Below are 6,518 nucleotides of genomic sequence, written 5' to 3' on the forward strand. Positions count from 1 at the left end.
CCTGTGTTCAGCGTGCTCACAGGCTAACTCCGATGCCCTTTGCCCTTTTGGAGTTGGTGGAAGGTTCCAGAAGCTGAGATAGAACCTCTGGCCCCTCAACAGCCCCTCACATAAGGGGAACTTTCGCTGACATACCGACTGTCCTCCAACACCAGTCCCCACCACACCATGGCAACAGACCCTTAGTGTGTACAGCGACTCACCCAGTACCACCACTGAATATTGACTGGCAGGTCAGACAAGCAGGGTCCCCAGACCCACCTAAAAAGATCAGGGTGAGGTGGCTGTAAGCAGGACGAAATCTAGTTCCCAAAGTGATAGCATTCTGGCTTCTCCTTTCTGCTCCCCACACCCTGCACAGACCTGCAAGTCACATTTAAGCTCTTAGTCCAGACAAGCAGTTCAAATGGTAAAGCGCACGGTTTCTACCTGTCCACCTTGGCCAGGGTCGGCCGTGGGGACAGCAGGTTAGAAGGAGAACCCACTGGCACTAGCTTCCTGTTTGCTGTTCCTCTGTCCTCAGTTGTCTTGTCCACCATTTACCCTTCTATCTCCATGTTCTTGCTCAGGCTGAGAGCCTTAAGCCCAGTCTTGACCATTCTCCCTCAGTTTTCTCTTCTGTAAAATGGGGCTAATAATGCTGCCTACCTCCCAGGGTGGTTAGATGGGTTAAATGAATTTATATGAATTTAATATATGTCAAGAGCCTGGCACATGGCAAATACTAACCAAGCATTTGCTATCATTATTAGAAGTTAAGCAGCTTGTCTGAGATCACACAGTAAGTGGCTAAGCTTGATGCCAACCCAGGCTGCCTGGCTCCAGAGCCCAGGTTCTCAGACTGTGCTAGTGAAATGCTGCACTGGCAGAATCGGGAAACTATTAATGTGCATAGCTCATCTGTAACGTGGGAGGAAACAATAGGGGCTGGGAGTCAGGAGACATTTTGCTAGAGAAGGGCCACATGTGTAATGGTCTTGTCTGATGTAGGTCCCACTTCGTGGCTGTTAGGATTGTTTTATGGGTTTTTTTTTTAATTACATGTGTCAAACCAGAAATTTATGACAATCAGAGATTCACCTTGATGATAGAAAGCCCCAGGTCCTTCCAGCAGTACTGTGAATCCTCTGACATTTCTTCGTTTCATATTTATCAGCTGGTCAGTGCCCAGCATTGTGGTGGATGCTGTGGGGGCGGGGGAGGGGGGCATTCTGAGCAGGAAGAGAGCTCACTTCCCTGTCTTCTTGGGGAGATAATATGTGTGTCTACATAACAGTGATGCCCTTAATTGCCAAACAGAGTAGTTCAGTTAACTAATGGTTAATATCTGATGAGGACCTGGGGCTGACAGACTCGGAGGTGGCCCCATGATCCTTCGGCTGGTCTTCACGCCCTGTGTAAACCCCTCCCTGAGCGTGGGTGGGACTTGTTCTAACCAATAGAATAGGCACAGGTGACAGATGTATGCGACTGTGTGGCCATGATTACCCCTACACGAGACTGCAAAGGCAGTCTTGCAAGGACACCTCCTCCCTTGCACCTTTGAAGCAGCAAGCTGTCATGTTGTGGGCTGCCTGTTAAAAGGGTAAGATACTAAGGGTCAGCTGACACCAAGCAAGAAACTGAGGCCTCTGCCTGGCATCTGCAAGGGACTGAATTCTGCCAACAACCACACAGCTTGCAAGCAGCTCTTTCCCCAGTCAAGCCTCAGATGAGACCCCAGCCCTGGCTGACATCTTGATTGAAGGCTTGCAGAAGACCCAGTCAAGCCTTGCCCACACTTCTGTGAGCTAATAAATGAGTATTATTTGAAGCTTCTACATTCGCTGGTATATTTTTATGCAGCAACAGAGAACTAAAACAGGATCTATTGGGTGGAAAGTCCTGTGTGGGACTGTTAGGGGATACAAAAAATTATAAGGAACCCAGTACTTCAGGAGCTTCCTGGCAGTCAAAGTGAGAAAGGAAACACAGCATGGCTTCACCACTTGACAAAAGGAAATTAATGTTTCTAAAGAGGCAGTTTGGCTCGTGATTCTAAGAAGAATTTGTCACGTGAACAGTAGAATCTATGAACAGAGTTAGCATCTGTGGGGCCTGGACCTGCCTGCAGTTCAAGGTCCCTCCTCATCCTGCCTTTCTTCCTGCTTGACCTCTTGCCACATCACACCCTCCCATTCGCTCCTCCTGGACTGCTCTTCTCCCTTCTCTGCCCGTTGACTCCTACAATTTCATGGACCAGCTTGGACCTGTGGCCTCTTCGGTGAAGGTTTCTTTAATTCCCTAGCAGAATTAACCATTTCCTCCCCCATCTCCCAACTCTTTGTTATCAAAGGGAGCGTGTTGTATTATTTATTTCTAATTTTTTATTGAGCACCTACTAGGTGTGGGCCTCCTGTTAGGTGTAAGAGATACAGTTACAAATACAACACAGGGCTTCCTTGGGACCTACAGCCTGGTGGTGGTGCCACAGTCTTGCACCCATGCTCTCCTCCACGTGGGACCAGCGTTCTCTGCGTCCTTGGAGCTCAGCACAGCACACAGGAGCCACGAGTCTCAGTGTTGACAAAGTGAAAGACTGAGGATGGGCAGGCCCCCCTCTGATTATCTCACGATGGGCTGCTGGCCTCTCCACAGGCTCTTGGGGATGAGATAGCTGTAAAATATGCCCCCAGGTAGCTGAGTCTATTGGATGTGATGATTTAGTGATGTCCACAGGAACTTAACATTCATCATGTTGACAGCAAATGTCAGTAGAAACTGACTTAGTTTACCTGAAACTGATATGGGCTTTTTGGGGAGGACTGGAATTCATCAATAGGTTCGGCAGCATTTTAAGGTCGATCAGGTGTCAACAGTACAGAAGGAGATAGGGAACATCCTGTGCCAGTGATAGGAGAATTATGCATCTCATTTATCTAAAAATGAAAGGACTTCAGCAGCAAGTTAAAAAGAAAGGCAGCCAAGATGTGGTCCTATTAGTCCTTGTTGCTTGGCACCACCCCTAGGTGTTCCTAAGAGGAAATATTCAATTCCCTTGTAACTAGTGGCAGCTCCACTTGACGAGATGGCAGAGTGCTGCCCGCCTATCAGGTGGTGTTAGGAAGTGTCTGAGGGCCCTGGCGGGCACAGACTGTGGCGCTTGGCTGTTGCCATGGGGAGCAGCCCGCTCCATCCTCCCACTGCCCCCCCAACTTCCTGGCCGTCCCTGGCCAACACATGGCCTGCTGTGTTCAGTTTCCTGGAGAGCCTCCTGCCCAAGCGTCCCTCAAGGGAGAGATGGAATGCTGCCCAGGTTCCCCAGCAGTGGGGTCCTGCCAGCCTTTCCCAGGGCTGCCCTCCAGATCCTGCCTCTTGCCGCGTCTTGGATGGATTTTCCTGGCTGGGGCCCATCTCTGCACCTGGGACCTCCATTATCTCTGCCCAGCATTTCCAAACCACTCCAAATTTCTCCAGTGGCAGTCCCCACCCTGCTCCCACAGACACTGACCGGGGCCTCTAGGAGTCCTTTCGGGAGCGTGACGAGGTTCCTTCCTGGAATCCATCTGGAGTTCTGCTTCATTCCTCGGTAGTTGTTTACTGCGGACTACGGCCTCCCTGGGGAGTCGTGGGGCGGCTTTTCCCCAGTGCCGAGGAACCTGTTTCTGCTTGTGTCCTCACTGCCCCAGTCTGCCCCCCTTCCCTCCTGGGCAGAACTGATGTCCCCCTTTAATTTAAGCTCCAGGTCTCCACCTCCCCCGCCCTCCCCAGGGCTGCTCCATTTTTGGTATTCTACCTTCATACCCATTTTTCTGTTTGATTCTTCGGATTTGGTGACCCGAATTTTGGCCTGACATCTTGGCTGGAGGCCTGGCGTTACTTTGGCTCCCCTCTCCCACTTGGCAGGAAGTTCTAGAAGGACTGCCTGCTGCTGCCCTCAGTGTGTCCTCGGGGCCCCACCTCTGCCCAGCCTCCAGCTCCCGTCCCAGGATGTTGCCCCACTGGGGCTTCAGGACACCTCTCCAGGCTCTGATCTCCTCCTCGTCAGGCAGGTGGGCCAGTCAGGCAGGTGGGCCGCAGGCAGTTTCCAGCTAACAGTTGGCGTGGGATTAACAAAGGCTGCTGGAAGTCTTTGTTCCTAAAAAAGAAAGAAAGTTCTCTTTTTAAAAAACAGTTACAAACGTGATTTTAAAAAATTCAAAAAGCAAAAAAAAACTTCTCTCCAATCCCCTTGCTCTCCAGTTTCACTCTGCATGGGTAATTATTTTTGGTGTTTCTTGTTTCTTCCAGACGTTTTCTAAGCACTCGCCCCACCCCACCCTGGTTGGTAGCGTTTGCCAATTTTTGTGGTGTAAATACTCCTAGTGTGGCTGATTTCACGCTGCTGACTTGATGTCAGTGAATGCGGAGTCGAGAAGAAATGCACACAAGGAGCTTGTGATGAGAGCCCGCTCCAGCTCACCACGGTACAATTACGTGTCCATCATTAGACACACAGTCAGACACACACAGATGGCATCACGTGACACCCACACCTTGCCTCTTACATTGTACTTAACCAACTTCTCAGTAAGATGAAGCCAAGCACGACCATGGAACGGATGTATCAACCCATCTGCTCCTCATGTAAGACTATAGATTAGGAGAGTGTCCTCCAGTCGCTGAGAAGTGTATGGCAGCAAACTGTCAAGAGCCATCAGTAAACCCCGTGGTGAGTGATTTTTAAGAAGCTAATAAGCAGGATGTCATTTTTGAAGAATAAGAACTTTGGTTTGAGAAGTCTTACAGAAACAATATCTTAATTTCTAATGCAGTAATTAGGAGTTAAGCGAACCCTTAATTTACGGCAGGATTTAAACTGTTCTGCCAGGGGGAAAAAATCTTCACCTAGCTCCTTTTAAAACTTTTCAGATGATTGATCAGATTTCCCGGCCAGAGAGAATTCAGGAATCCACAAAGCCTGGAGAGAGGAGCCCAGTGAGAGATGTCACGTGCAGGCATGTGGCTGTGAGCTTCGTCGGTCCTCTTCAGAAGTCGCGGACACCCCAGCCCCGACATCCGCCAAATTATTCGCCTTGGTGGCTGCCCAGGCCTCCGTGTGAGTTCCATTAGGAAACATTTGTTTTTAGCAAACAAGCGCTTGAGAAGAGGATTTCAACTCCCTGGGTTTCTGGGTGACTTATTCTGTGGTTTCCTTGTCCCTCTGCCTCCTGGCACCTCAGGCATTTTGAGCTTCCAGTAGCCTGTGAGGAGGAGGACAGTCAGGGCTGGTGTCCCCTGGGCTCTGTTGGTCTGGGTTATTCTCTGGAAAGGGAATTCAGTTGAAAGGGAGTTTTGCATATCCTTTAGATGACAGAAGGTAACACATAGGGCCCAAAGGAGCCTCATGCCATGCTGGTCACTGTGAACCCCTCCTCTCCCTGTCTTTTTTTTTTTTTTTTTTTTTTTGAGGAAGATTAGCCCTGAGCTAACTACTGCCAATCCTCCTCTTTTTGCTGAGGAAGACTGGCCCTAAGCTAACATCCATGCCCATCTTCCTCTACTTTATACGTGGGATGCCTACCACAGCATGATCCAAACCGGCGAACCCCGGGCCGCTGAGAAGCAGAACGTGTAAACTTAACTGCTGTGCCACCAGGCCGGCCCCACCTCTCCCTGTCTTAATCCCAGGATGGGTCAGACAAGGGGGCACAATGTTGAGCATCAGAACCACAAACCAATAGTTTATCACAGCAGGAGGTTAAGCACGACTCTGCCAGCAGCACCCCTGGGCAAAGCCCTGGCTGGTGCGCACATGGGAATATACAAAATGGGCAGGGACAGCTGCCAGGCATATACAAAGTTCAAAAGGCCATCAGGTCGGAACCAGATAGCTGAGCAATCTGTTCAGCTTAACACAGACACGTGAGGACAATGCCGTTTCCATTTGTTGAAGGGCCAACAGGAGGAAAAACGATCATTATGAGGGCCAGATAACTCAGAGAGGACCCCCTGTGCTGGGAGAACTCAAGAGAGTGAGCCCACCACTTTAACTGGACCTTAAAGCGGGGTTTAAAAACCTAGAAGAGAAGAAGGTTTGGTGTCTAAAGGCTGTTAAAAAAAGGAGGCTTGCCCTGGGAAGAAAGGTCACACACAGTCTCTGGACTTAGTCCTCCATCTGCCACGTTCTGGATACGGTTTTTAGTTCATTGGCAGGTGTATGTTCCAGAACACCCTTGGGGACAGGAGAAACACAACCATTTATTGTGAATAATTCTAGGGTGGATTTACTCTCGTCGTCAGAGTTGGACGTGCCTCGTTCATCTAGGCTGGAGGGTTGTAATGCAGAAGTCTTCGCCTCCCAGCGGGAGAATCGCTGCACGTCCCACAGCTTCTGTGGGGAGGGCAGAGAGCCTCCGAACCCTACAGGGGGCAGCTCTTCTAGGGCTGGCACAAATGGAACTCAGCATGGGCAGAGGGCCGTCTGGAGTGGGGAGCTCCCTAGGGAGGGAATCAGGTGAGGGTACCATGCAGAACACGGAAGGTCCAGGGTGGATTGA

At 50.2% G+C, this 6,518-nt stretch overlaps 1 long non-coding RNA gene across 2 annotated transcripts; it reads right to left on the reverse strand.

Annotated features, from left to right (window-relative positions):
- Positions 1-1,908: 1,908 nt before the first annotated feature.
- Positions 1,909-4,827, reverse strand: LOC103554839 (uncharacterized). Of its 2 annotated transcripts, none has more exons than XR_545821.2 (3): positions 3,491-4,350; positions 2,775-2,918; positions 1,909-2,656 (listed from the first exon to the last, which is right to left on the reverse strand). It is a non-coding gene; the product is annotated as an uncharacterized lncRNA (long non-coding RNA). The 2 variants fall into 2 exon arrangements; XR_545822.2 differs by having other exon boundaries at positions 1,911-2,656; positions 2,775-2,881; positions 3,491-4,827.
- Positions 4,828-6,518: the final 1,691 nt, after the last annotated feature.

Source organism: Equus przewalskii, chromosome 5 (assembly GCF_037783145.1).
Source record: "Equus przewalskii isolate Varuska chromosome 5, EquPr2, whole genome shotgun sequence".
Taxonomy (NCBI): Eukaryota; Metazoa; Chordata; class Mammalia; order Perissodactyla; family Equidae; genus Equus; species Equus przewalskii.